Source organism: Helianthus annuus, chromosome 9 (genome assembly GCF_002127325.2).
Source record: "Helianthus annuus cultivar XRQ/B chromosome 9, HanXRQr2.0-SUNRISE, whole genome shotgun sequence".
Classification (NCBI taxonomy): Eukaryota; Viridiplantae; Streptophyta; class Magnoliopsida; order Asterales; family Asteraceae; genus Helianthus; species Helianthus annuus.
In genome coordinates, this window is record NC_035441.2 from 42,237,475 (window position 1) to 42,252,454 (window position 14,980).

Consider the following 14,980-nt stretch of genomic DNA (forward strand, 5'->3'; position numbering starts at 1 on the left):
GACGTACCATACATCCGTTCCTAAGGTTTCTAACGTTTTCACGTTAGCTAAGGTTTTGACATTTTCATGTCACTAAGTTTGGATAGTCGCCAGTAAGGGCCATACTCCAGTTTACATACGATCCTTTGGGCTTGTCCCCAGTTATCCTTTGGGCTTGTCCCCAGTGATCCTTTGGGATCATCCCCAGTTATCCTTTGGGCATGTCCCCAGTTATTAATTTATCTTTTACATTGGCTTAGTCCCAAGTTATGTTCCGTTTTTCAGGTTCTCGAAGTTAAACAAATAAGGATCCTTAATCCTTATTATCCGTTAAAATTTCACTTTTGGTTATCTTGATTAAAGGTTAGGATCCTAACTTGGATCCTCAGGTATGATCCTTAACTATTCTGATTATACTGAACAACCCTTACACTTTGACAACTAAACCTATGATCCTTGAAATTGATTGCTTCAAAAATCTTCAGTGTCAGGATATTTGATCTGGGATCATATCCTAAATTTATTAAACATGGTTTGTTCAACTCTTGTTACTCTAACAAATATATTTCTAAAACAACTGGAAAATAAAGAGGATAAATAAAGGATAACAACATAAGCCAGAAAGATTAAGGTTATATTATTAACAAAAGGATCTTAAACCCTTTCAAAAAAAAAAAGTTGTCAAAATTGCCAACCCACATTTCTACCAGCAAAACGTGGCCCGTCCACATGGGTTGGCAAAGGGTGTCCATTGTCTATGCGGTCTTAGCAGGTGCAGGAAATTAAAGGCGGCAGGATCACAAAGGCTTCATCCCCCAAACAGAGGATCCCTCCACCATTTGCGATCCTACCTATTGTTCAAAGGATCCAGGATCCTTAACCCTAAAAACTATTGTTCAAAGTTACAAACCATAATTGTTTCAAACATCAACAACCATGAAAACCACTACCAAACCTAAAAAATTGGGCTCCGGCCTAGTCTCGAAATATCCATCATCGCCCAATCCAGCAGCTTAAACCTTCGCTGCTCCATCACCACCAGCTTCTCCACCCTGATCCACGCCAGCATCACATCCTTCAAGCATAGGGATATCCTCAGCTTCATCATCGTCCTCCAATTCCGCCAGCCTTGCCTTCCAGCCTTCCACGTCCCACGTGCCTCTGTCGAAGGAAGGATCCTGAGCCTCCGCAGCCATCTGCAGCTGGATCTTATACATGGTTATCGCAGCAGAGACCTTAGCATCCTGGGTGATATCACGCTTCTCGTAGTCAAAGCTGATCAGTGCTTTGACAGCTTTATCCTTGGTAGCCCGGAGCTCCTTCTCAAGATCAGCTATCTTGAGATCCTTCAGCACACCCATCTGTTGAAGGTCGGCAATTTGGCGGTCTTGATCTTCAACGTGGTTAACATAAGTCTCTATTTCGGAAAATTTCTGCAAGAAAAACAAGATATGACGTCAGACACAGGTGATCCTCAAAACCGTCAGGATAACCAACAGGGGCAGTGATCCTAACCTCGTTGAAATAATCAAGAAACTGCTGGCGGATCAGGGGAAATCCTTGAAGATCCTCAGAAGCCTTTCTCTTCTTTCCCTTACCCCTGGTAGGAGCTTTAGGGGCTGAAGCAGAGGGACTAGCAGCAGGGGTCTTCTTCCTTGAAGGCTTGACAGATTTCCCAGCACCTACATAATCAAAACAAGATAAGTACTTTAACTAATTTAAAAATCCTACATAGAACTACTTTTTAATGAAGATACTTACTTGACATTGTGGCAGATGCGGAGGATACTTCCTGTGAATCTTGAATGGCAATTTGAAAACTCCTGATTTCAGGATCAAGCTTCTTGAAAGCTAGAACCCTCTCTCTTGCAGCAGGGGTTAACTTGAGATGAGCAATGGAGATAGCTGCACAATAAACAAAAAACAAAGAAAGACATTAGTGACCCTCATCATAAGAGACAAGTCTGATAGTGATCCTTCCAGGATCCTCTATCCTACCATGAGTGGCCCACTCCTTGGGCAGATCCTTCCCGTTAGGAATGGTATCCCTCCTAACAAAGAAGAAACGTCGCTTCCAGTTTGTGTCATTTTTGGTAACCTTAAAAACAGGGTGATCCTCCCCGGCTTTCCGTTTCAGCAAGTATCGACAGGAACCAAACGTGGTAAGATCATATAGCTCAGCCAGCTCCGACATCCCTAAGTCAATCCCCTCCTGCTCGATGATCCTCTCAAGGGTATACAGAACCCTCCAGATCATCGGCATGGCTTGGATATAGGACATGCCGGTCAGGGAAAAGAAGGATTGGGTGAAGGCTGGAAAAGGATATGAATATCCTATGGTAAACGGAGTTGCAGGAAAGGCCGCCCAGGTGTCGGAAACAAAATCACTTAGAGCGGTGGAAGTGAATGACTTGAAGATAGCATCCGCCGGAAAACAGTGACGGATCCTATCAACATGAGCATCAGTGAAGCAGCACCTCTCCGTAGGAGAGTGTTTGACGATCCCTTGGCTTTTCAGGGGACTGCTCTTCTTGTGATCCTTGTGAGGGGAATTTCGGAGCAACATACTCTTGGCAGAATAAAAACAGGAAGCAGAAAAACAGAGCAAGAGAAGGAAGAAAGAGAAGAGAATACCTGATCGATCTTCGGTAGAGATTATAAAGGGAGAATATCTTGAATTTAAATGCAGATTGATCCTAACCCTATCTCCTATTTATAATCATGATTTGCAGGGATGTCACCTCAGTGACGTAAAGGTTGCAACGGCTAGTTCGAGATTAACGGCTAGTTATCCGAGTTGTTCGTTGCAGATAAGATCAAAGCAAAATATAACTCATTTATTTACAAAATCACTCCTTATATTTTGGGGGCAATTGTTAGGGCTGGATTTTTATAATACATGATCCTTACATGTGATCCTAACCAGTGATCCTTATTTCTTTGGCAGATAGTGATCCTCAGCAGAGTTCTAGGATCAGGATCACGGACCATCATAGGATCCTCATGCTAACAGTTACCTTCATTGAATTAAGTGATATTTTGCAGGAACATCTAGCAGGATCCGCTCTTAGCATCATGATCAAAGGACGCGTCTTTACAATTATAGCATGTGCTTAATCGGAGATGGACGTTGCAAAGGATATGGAAACTTGGCATGATTCAAGGGCGACAATTTAGGCTAGATTTACTTTTATTTCTAAAGGGGTAATGAGCTGATTATTAGTCTTTTTACCTAAAATAGGTCACCTACACTTGTATATATAACACTCTTCCCCATTCGGAAGAACACACAACACAATTCTCACACGCTTAGACACACATTACGATAGTGATCCTTGTACTCAGCTCATTATCATCCGAAGTTGTAACCATATTTTGATATATTGAAGTTTGGTGATCGGTAGTTGCCATCACCCGAGGTTTTTTATGCCGGAGATCATACATTGATCAAGGGCTTTTTCCTCGTATAAATCATTGTGTCTTTGCATATTTCACACTGAAGTGATCCTTTACTTTTTCAATAAACCAAGCATCATACCCCATTTACATAAAGTTTGGTTGCATTATCCTTGTGTGATTTTTGACCAAAACAAACATGATGTTCAAAGACAAACTGGGGGACACCATGGAGGTGTACATTGACGATATGGTGGTAAAATCAAAGAAACCTCAGGATCACCTCCAGGATATTAAGGAAGCATTTGATATCCTGGACAAGTATAACATGAAGCTGAACCCTGCTAAGTGCCATTTTGGAGTGGGGGCAGGAAAATTTCTAGGATATATGGTAACCAAAAGAGGAATAGAAGCAAGCCCAGAGCAGATCAAAGCTATCCTGGATATAAAATCACCCTCAAATATGAAGGACGTACAAAGATTGACAGGCCGAGTAGCAGCTTTAAATAGGTTTATCTCAAGATCCTCAGAAAAATGCAAAGACTTTTATGATATCCTGAAGAAGACCAAGAAATTTGAATGGGGTGAGAAGCATGAAGCAGCCCTGCAGGATTTGAAGCAGTATCTCTCAACCGCACCTCTATTGATGAAGCCTGAGGATGGTGAACCATTATCCTTGTATCTGGCAGTATCAGGGAATGCAGTAAGTGCAGTACTCGTAAAGGATCACGAAGGTCAGCAGTATCCTGTTTATTATGTTAGCAAAAGTTTGTTAAATGCTGAAACTAGATATTCTCACCTAGAAAAATTAATACTGGCTCTAGTAATGGCATCAACAAAGCTTAGACATTATTTTGAAACACATAGGATTCATGTTAAAACTAATTATCCTGTTACAAATGTGCTTAGGAAACCAGAAATGTCAGGTAGAATGGCTAAGTGGTCAGTAAAATTAAGTGCCTATGATTTAGTATATGAACCTAGAAATGCCATAAAGTCTCAGGCTTTAGCTGACTTTGTGGCTGATTTTAGTAGTGACATTCAGGATGAGGTAGACCTAGAAGTTCAACAATTTGGAGAATCCTCAGGATCCTGGACATTATATACCGATGGTGCATCTCATGTAAGAGGAGTAGGATTAGGAATACTACTAAAATCGCCACAGGGGGACATAATACCCCAGGCTGTTAGATGTGAATTCCCTGCTACTAATAATGAGGCAGAATATGAAGCTTTAATTGCAGGATTAGAATTGGCTAAGAGTATGAATATCAAGAATTTGCAAGTATATGTTGATTCTTTGTTAATTACTAATCATTTTAATGGATCCTATGCAGTCAAGGGTGAGAAACTAATGGAATACCTCGGTATTCTTAAAAAATTAGCAGGATATTTCGATGTTTTTACGCTTGAACAGGTACCAAGAGAGGATAACGCTGAAGCAGATGCATTGGCAAATTTGGGATCATCAATCAGGATACCGGAAGGAATCCCAATACCGATATTACATATCCTGTATCCTGCAACGGATCCTCAGCATAAGGAAGTAGCAAGTATTCAAGATCCTGAAGTGGTGTATCCTGAAGAGGATCCTAAATCCTGGACAACTCCAATTATGAGATATCTCAAGGAAGGACATATCCCCGAAAATGAAAATCCTAAGGCATTTAGGATGAAGGTATCACGATTCACTATTATAAATAATATTTTATACAAGAAATCTCTTGCAGGACCATACTTGAGATGCTTGAAGGATCCTGAAGCCAAAGAAGTACTTCAGGATATACATGAAGGGGATTGTGGTAACCATACCGGGGGCAGGTCATTATTTTCAAAAGTGTTGAGGACAGGATATTATTGGTCAACAATGAGAAAAGATGCTGCAGAATATGCTCGAAGATGTGATGCATGTCAGAGGCATAGTAACATATTGCATCAACCAGCTGAACCACTATATCCTGTAGCATCCCCTTGGCCGTTCATGAAATGGGGGATGGATATAGTAGGGAAGTTACCGAAAGCTCCGGGAGGAAAAGTCTTTATGCTGGCAATGACGGATTATTTCTCTAAGTGGGTCGAAGCTGAAGCATTTGTGCAAGTTAGAGACCAAGAAGTAGTTTCCTTCATCAAGAGGAATATCCTGACCAGGTTTGGAGTACCAGCTGAAATAATTTGTGATAATGGGTCCCAGTTTATAAGCAAAAGGACCACTGACTTTTGCAAGAGTTGGGGAATCAAGATGATAACGTCTACTCCGGTACATCCTCAAGCGAATGGGCAAGCTGAGTCTTCAAACAAGATAATAGTGAACAACTTAAAGAAGAGACTTGGAGCCAAAAAAGGAAGATGGGCAGAGGAATTACCCTTTGTGTTATGGGCTGACAGGACAACGGTAAAAAACGCAACCGGCCAAACCCCATTCTCCTTAGTATTCGGAGCAGAAGCAGTAATTCCAACGGAAATGGTGATACCTACTGCAAGATCTATCCTACAGAATCCTGAACAGAATCCTGAAGCCTTATGTCAAGATTTGGATACCATAGACGAAAGAAGAGACGCAGCAAGGCTAAGGATGGCAGCATATCAACAAAGAATATCCAGAGCATACAACAAGAATATAAGGACTAGGAGATTTCAAGTGGGTGATTGGGTGCTAAGGAAGGCTTTTCAGAATACTACTAATCCTGCCGATGGCAAGTTAGCTCCAAAATGGGAAGGACCATACGAAGTTGAATCAGAAGCAGGGAAAGGAGCATATAGACTCAAGAATATGGAAGGGGATATGCTACCAAGGTCTTGGAATGCTGTACACTTAAAGCTCTATTTCAAGTAAGAATAGAATTTAATTTCTATCTCAGAATGGTATGTATCCTATCTCTTTTAAATATATATGTTTATTATCTTGAACCCAATGCTGACTTAGGCATCGGAGGGGTGTTAGCCAAGCTAACACCCGCCTTAGTTTACAATTGTTTTGCAGAATATGCTCCAGGATATAGCTCCAGGATGTGTACTCAGGATAACTCAGAAGATTAGAGGATTGGCCCCCTCTCTCACGTTTAAGGGATACTGATCCCTTCACAGGTTTAAAGGTATTCACCTTTCTCCCGAATTGGGTTTAAACACCCCGCCTGGAGCGCAAGTTGTTCAGGGATAGTTCAAGGTGGCGGGACCAGTCCATGTAAAAGTGGCTAACAATTTCGTTACTGTTGGCTATATCCTGAATTCTAAAGGTATATGAGGATTGATCACCCTCTCTCACGAAAGGGTATTTTCATACTCTCTAAGGTTTAAAGGTTTTCACCTTTCTAAGTCTTGGAGTTTATACACTCCCGCCTGTAGCGCATGAAACTCAAGGTTTATCCCCAGTATACTAAGGGTTCATTTCAGGATATCAAGAGTTTTGCCCTGAGGTATGTGGAATTCATTCGAGTCAAGAATATGAATACATTTGTGTTTCTATGTTAAGTACAGGGGACATACGTCATACTATTCTGAAGATGGATTCGAGTTTATAAGTGTGCACTGGGGACAAGCCTATAATGAGGAATTGACATTGATTCACTGAGAATCTCTGGTATGATCTTTCCTTTTTACTTAGACAATTAATAGGCTGTATTTTGATATCTTTATCAGCATACCTTTCAGGATATCTACCAGGATATATCTGTAATATGTTCCCAAAAATGTTTGAACAAAACAATTTTCACAAGAGAAATTTATAACAATAATAATAAAGTCTAAGGAAGAGTTATATTATTAACATACCAAAAGATGTGCTCTTAGTTTCACCTAATAACAAGGCCCATCCACTAAGAGCACTAATAGTTAATTACCATATTTACCCAACAGTTGAAGGCTTCATCTCAAACCGAGACCCATCCACCTCCAACTGTTGTATTGTCCAAAATAAACCATACTAACTGATGACCAAGGGCTTCGTCCTGAAACTCAGGATCCCTCCACCTTTGGCCATCATATTGTCTACGTGCAGGAAATTAAAATTGTTCAACAGACAAGAAAAGTAAATTGTTCAGGACATCAACCATCAAACCTAAAAAAAAGTGGGCTCCGGCCTAGGCATCAATATCCATCATCGCCCACTCAGCTGCCCTCACACAGCGGCATCCTCTCCTGCTTTCCCCGGCTTCTCAGCACCAGCATCCTCTCCAGCATCCTGTCCAGCATCCTCACCAGCATCCGCTCCAGCATCCTTCTTGTCTCCAGCCTGATCCGCCACCTCTGCTGACTTGGAAGATTCACCGGCTTCAGATGGGAGTGGCACAGCCTTGCCTCCGAGCTCCTTCAGCTTGGCTACCCAGGATTCAATTGGCCAGGATGGACAAACAAGACCTGTCTCCTTGGCCTCATAGGCCATCTTGATGCGTGCTTGTAGCAGGGAGACAATAGCGGAAGTCTTGATTCCTTCCCGGAAATTGATCATGGCCTGATCGTGATCCATTTGCATGGTGGCCAATTTGAGCTCCGCATCCTGGGTGACCTTTTTCAGCTTATCCTCATAGTGCCGGCTCTTTGCCTCGGCGATGGCTCCTTGGTTGGCAACAGTGGTTTCGAGCTGCTTAATCATGGCTTCATGAAGGGCGACAGTACCACATGCATCGTTGTACAAGTGGAGCAAATGCTGGAGGCCCTGTGCATCAATAACAGGTACGAGTTAGAATCTATATATCTATAATGACCAAGGTATCCTATCAGGATATCCTGTTAGGATATCCAGGCAGGATATATGTGCAGGATATATATGCAGGATATGCGTCAGGATATTACCTTGTTAAGGAAGGATGTCATCGGCTCTAAGGAATCGGTAAAGCTGAGATCGTCATAGGAGAACCCTCCTGAGCTTGGAGCACTAACCTCAAGGCCCTTCCTCTTTTTCGCTGTGGTAGCACGAGTCCTTGGGTTGGCCTTGGGAGCTGGGAGTGGCTTGGAGCTGGTGGCAGTAGGAGCCTCCTTCTTGACTAAGATTGGAGTTGGATAGCTGTCGAGTTCGTCAAGGTCTAGATAGACTGGAACTTTGCTGGAATCTGCACACAGGGAGTAAAATTCTAAACCTTTCCTAAAGATGTCAAATAAAAAACATGTGTCTACAGGATATCTTGCAGGATCCTTACCAGACATGGTTGCGCTTGAAAGAGGGCTTGGAGTTGCTGGAGATGGGTTGAAACTTCTCTCTGCTTCCGGAAGGAGCCTGATAGCGTCTATTCTTTTCTGAGAATCTGCAAGGGGAGGTGCTAGCTTCCTAAAATCAGCTGTACAAGAAAACGACAAAGTCAGTTCAGGATATAAAGCAGGATAACAAGCAGGATCATCTTTAAACCCTAAATCCTACCCTCCTTCAACCAATGCACCGGATAATCCGCTCCACCAGGGATTGAATCTCTTTTTACGAAAAAGAATTTGGATTTCCATTCCTCTTCATTCCTGGTGGCTCGGAGGATTAGTGGGTCACTGGAAGTAGAATAAAACAAGAATCGACAAGAACCGTGGCACCTAAGTCGGTAGGCTAATGGGAGATCATGAACAGAAAGGTCAGGGATGTGGTTGTTCTTGATTTGATCAAGAACGGACAAGACTCGCCAAAGCATTGGCATCGTTTGACTAAAACAGATTTTTTGTGACGTCAAAGAACTCGGTGATAAATTCAGAAAAAGGAAATTGTAGCCCTAGAGTAAAGGGGAAAGCATTGAAACACAACCACTCGTCGGAAACCATGTCTGATCGGATTTCCCGATCAAACGGCCGGAACACTGTCCCTTTTGGGAAAATGCCGGAGGTTTTAAGGGCCGATAAGTGTGCACCATCGAAGGTGCAAATTTCTTTCTCCGGATCCTGGAGAATATTTTGGTGGATGAACGTGGGAGCGGAGTCGCCGGAACTAGACCTGGTCTGCCTTGTCATATTGTGGCCGGAATATTAGAGAGAATGAGAAAAGAAGTTGAGAGAGAAGTCTTTACCTTTTTCTCTTTGGTAAAAGCTAAATGGGGATATACATGAGAAGATATAGGGAGCAATGAGTAAATATAGGCTGACCGGTTACAAGTAGTCACATCATGGGTCTTATCACTTAATTGCCTCGTTCTTCGGAAAAAAATATAACCGTTAGTGACCAGGATACTTAACGGTAACATTTTTTGGGGACAATTGTTATGGGTGAAATTCTGAGCCCATATCCTGGAAAATATCTTGATATATATCTTGTTTATTGTATCTGTTTACATCCGGGATGCTGACTCAGGATATTGGTAACATCCTGAATGGTATCCTCAGGATCACTAACGGATTAAATGCAGGTAAGTGGATTAGAAGCTAGCAACGTTCGTGAGGACCTTTTCTACTGAAGACTCGGTCCAAGTCGTTCACAAGAGGCCGTTGAAGCCGCATTACTCGGTCTACAACGTTCACATTGGAATATTCGGAGCATCCCATGTTTATAGGAATTTTAGTTTGTAATTCGTTACTATAAATAGTGGGTATATCAGATCAACTAGGACATCACAATCACACTCTCTACACTCTCAACACTTGATCTCTCGCAACTTTCACAAAATTTATTGTAACACTTAGCGATCTGATCTATATCCTGCACTGTATCCTGAAGTTTAAAGCAATAAGAAGAACTAGGCAGCTGCGATTGTCAGCTCCCGAGGTTTTATGCCGGCGATCTAGATTGATCAAGGGCTTTCCTCGTACATCTCGTGTCATTTACTTTACTTTATTGCTCATTGTTTGATCGTAGATACAGCTCAATATCCTGAGCCGTATCCTGAACACTGTTTTTCCAAAGAACCTAACAAGCATATTTTCAACACACTTTTCAGTACACTACCTCACTTAACTAATTTAATCACTAAATTGCTTCGGTAATTTTTGACCAAAACACATATCATGGATCCATGGCCTGCCCAATATAATATTATAGCAGGATAGGGAGTCCATCACACAGAAGCATTGTATCGAATTGACCCCTTCAACATATACTGGTAATTTAATCTCTCCCACGGTATTCCTAGCTTCTCCACTGAAGCCAACGAGTACAGTGGATTTTGAAGTAATATCCATTGGGGATACATTCATCCTCTTCAACGCGTCTAATTGGACTATGTTAACGGAGCTTCCATTGTCCACCAATATCCTACGTACAAAATGGTTAGCCACATATAATGTTATTACCAGAGCATCATGGTGAGGATCCTGGACAATATCCCTGTCATCGCTATCAAAAGTGATCACTTTATCAGCTGTGAGGGTTGTCATCCTAGTTGGTCTCTCCCCTCTTTCGGCTTTAGCCTCCTTTGCATGCCTCTTGGCTGCCGAATATGAAGTTCCACAAATGTCGGATCCTCCTGAAATAAAGTTAATTATCTTGGCATCCGCAGGAGGTGGTGCTGCACGTTCAGGATCCTTCTCAGTATCCTGACCCTTGTTTTTATTTCTTCCCAGGAGATCCTTCAGATAACCTTTGCTCAAGAGATAGCTTATTTCCTTCCTTAGAGCAATGCAATCCTCCGTAACATGTCCGAAATTTTTATGGAAGGCACACCATTTGGACTTATCCTTCCAATCAGCCTTTTTTTGATTCTTCCGAGGCCACCTGGCTTTGTCTCCTAAACCCCGCATAGCATACATTAGTTCAGATATATTAACAGAAAAACAATATTCAGATAACTCAGGATACTCCTCAGGATCCTCGTCTTCAACAACATTCACTTTCTTGTTATCATTTCTACCATACGGCTTAGAGCGGTATGTTTTGTACAAGGATTCTGACTTCCTGTTAGTTGACTCATATGTTGAGGATGCATTCATCCTATCTTGCATTTTCTTATCATCCTCCAGCCTGATATATCTCAATGCCCTGTTGGTTTCTGCAGGGATTCATAACAAGATCCTGGTAAAACTGGGAATCTTTCTGCAATCCCATCTTGAAAGCCTGCACAGCTGTTGCGACATCAAGGTGTGGGATATCCAAGGATTCCCGGCTAAACTTATTCACATAGTCCCTCAAGGATTCCTGAGATCCTTGAGTTATCCTGTAAAGGTCACTGGTTAATTTCTCCAAACTCCGGCTGCAAGAAAATTGACTATTAAATAAGTTAACCAAATGAGCAAAAGAAGTAATTGAGTGAGGAGGAACGTTTAACAGCCATTTTAAGGCTGATCCTGTTAGGGTAGAGCCGAAACCCTTGCATAAGCATGCTTCCTTAAGTTCTGGAGGGATACGGTTGATTTCCATGTGTTCCCTATACTGGGCGATATGCTCCTCAGGATCCGTGGTTCCATCATAAAGCTTCATGTTGGGAGTTTGGAATCTTTTCGGGATTTCAGCATCACAAATGGGATGCACAAACCGAGATATCCTGTGGCTATCCTGGGATACTTCAGGGATTTGTTGAACCACCCCAGGTACACTGCATATCATATCCTTTAGCTTCTGAAGCTCCCTAGATAATGCCGATGTTACACCTGTATCCTGCAAAGATCCAACACTGTTAATGGCAAGAGTATTATTATTATTAGACACGTTACCAATCTGAGGATTTTGGCCATATCCTGAAGCATATGCTGAGCTCCTCATAGTTGACACTCTAACCGAAGAGGGCATCTCAGGAGTAGGATTCTGGGGATGGCTAGGCACAATATTTCCCCGATTATCCTCAGTGTAAACTGCAGAACTAAAGTTCAAAGCCCTGGGCTGTAGAGGAGTGACGATATCTTCAGTGGATCTGCTCGAACCAGATTTTAAGAGTTGTATTTCCCTTAACAGCATTTGGTTTGTTTCCTGTTGCTGCCTCATTTGTTCCTGCACACTTCCGAATAAGGTTAGAATTTCATCATTAGAAGCTAAAACGGGAACAGATCCTTGGATACTCCGAGTAGGGATAACATCCTGAGGTTGTGAAGGAGCGGGCATCCTCGGAGGAGGTGGTGGAAGCACCGAACCAGTAGTAGCAGAAGCCGTAGCAGACATAGTGGAGGAGCTCATGTTTGATCTCGAGGCCATTGAAAATAGTGTAGCAAGAAGTTTTGAAAATAGAAAACCAAGTAATGATCTTGCAAAGGTTTTTAGTAGAAATAGCACCACTTGCCCCACGGTGGGCGCCAAATTGTTTTGGTAAAAAATTACCGAAGTAATTAAGTGATCAAATTAGTTAAGTGAGGTAGTGTGCTAGAAATATGTGTGAAAAATATTCAAATTAAGTTATTTGCTTAAACAGTTTCAGGATAATGCTCAGGATATAGAGCTGTATCTATGATCAAACAATGAGCAAAAAAGTAAAGGTTGACACGTGATGTACGAGGAAAGCCCTTGATCAATCTAGATCGCCGGCACAAAACCTTGGGAGCTGACAATCGCAGCTGCCTTGTTCTTCTATTGCTTCAAATATCAGGATACAGTGCAGGATGTGGTGCGGATCAACTAAGTGTTACAATGTAATTCGATTACAAGTGTTTGTGTGTAGTGACTGCTGAAAGCTAGAGAGCAAAAGTGTTCGAGAGTGTGTGTGTGAAAGATTGCGTGCCTTAATCTGATCCGCCCCCATCTATTTATAGTAAAAGAAATGCAACAAACTATCCTAAATAACCTGGTTCCGACGAATATTCCCCACTCGAACGTTGTAGACCTGGTCTTTCGGGTTCAACGTCTCTCACATAACAGATACGCCCGAGTCTTGAGGAGAAGAAGTCCATCTGACCGTTAGTAACCCACAGCATCTAACCTGCACGTGGTTAATTTAGTTAACCCCAGAATATCGCCCAGGATGTTAGCAATATCCTAATCCAATATCCTGATCACAAGCAAAAAACCAAAAGCAGGATATTAGTCAGGATATGTACGCTCAGAAAATGACCCATAACAGTGACAGCATCAAAGCTTCCGACAATTACTGAAGCGATCGACTTAAGTGTGGCGCTCACTGAAGAAGCGATTAGGTTGGGAAAATTTTCAATCTCTGAGAAGAAAAAGGAGACTCATGTGGAGTCATCTAGGGAGAACAAAAGGAAGTTTACAAATTTCATGAAGGGTACTCGGGCGAGTAACAACAAAATGCCAAAAAGGAAAAAAGGGTACATGGGTAACCTACCTAAGTGCGACAATTGCCGACGTCATCATACCGGGTGATGTAGGTATGGAAAATGTGATAACTGTGGCAAAGTGGGGCATGCCAAGGAGACGTGTTGGCATGGTACTGGACGTGGAAATGGAGGTCAAGATGGTAATGGAAATCGCAGAGGAAACAACAACAATGACTACCAGGGCGGAAATGGTGATGATCAAGGATGTGGTCAAGGTTGTTTTAACTGTGGTGACATAGGGCACTTCAGGAAATATTGCCCTAACAACAATCAGGCACGTGGAAGAGTGTTCAACATCGGAGCTAGGTAAGCACGCCGGGATCCAAACGTAGTTACCGGTACGTTATCTGTTAATAAACATTGCGCATCGGTGCTGCTTGATACTGGTGCCGATTTTAGCTTCGTATCTCTAGACTGTTAAGAACATGCTTGGTTTAGTTGCCAGTAGGATAGATGTCCAGTATTCGATAGAGTTGGCTAACGGGAAGTTAGTAAAGACGAATGAAGTGATTAAGAGGTTGCGTCCTAGAGCTTGGAGATATCCCTGTGGTAAGGGAATATCCTAAGGTCTTCCCCGAAGACATGCCAGGATTACCTCCTCAACGACAAGTCGAATTCCACATTGACTTGGTTTCAGGCGTCGCGCCTGTAACCAAGGCACCTTATCAACTTGCTTCTTCAGAGATGCAAGAGTTATCCACGCAGCTTCAGGAGTTACCTGTGACAACTCGAGTTTCCGAGATTCCACTTTCGCATTTATTGCACGTTCACTATTTGTTTAGTACTTACTTACACAATTTGTTTGCGTTGTAACTGTATACGTTGTGATTTGATAAAGTGTATTGTGATTGTTGCAAGGTTATGTGTTATTTTATGAATGATTGACAAATACATGAACTTGGTGATGAAACTGTAAATTATATGTGGTGTGTGTGTTTTGTGTAAAGGATGATACGTAGGGGTGTTTAGTGGTAGTAGTGGAAAATAACAAAACCCCTTAACCCTAAATCATTCTCACCAATCTCAATCATACGTCACTTCAAATCATCCTCTCTACAACCATTCCTCTCATCATTCTTGGCTATCATTCTTTGCTACACAAGTTCTCTTGCATCAATCTTGATCTTCCAATCCATCTAGAATCAATCTAAGGTAAACGTTTAATGGTTGTTTGTTGTTAATCATTGATTATTTGATTCATGCAAAACCCTAGTTCTACATATAATGGTTCTGTGTTTATTGATCAATTCTGATTATTGTGAAATGGTTATGATTAGTTGTGTAATCATTTGCCTGATGTTAAGATGCATGATATGTTAGAATTGTTTGATTGTTAATTAGATTACAACACTGGCAATGTTCTGGGATTAGGGTTTTGATCGTAGTCTGCAAACGTAACTGTTCCATTGATTCTGTAAACTGGTTTTGGAAATCACGTATGTTGTAACTCGGAGTTAAGTGTCTGAGTTTTGTGAATGAAACATAGTCTGAGCTTTTAACAAGCATA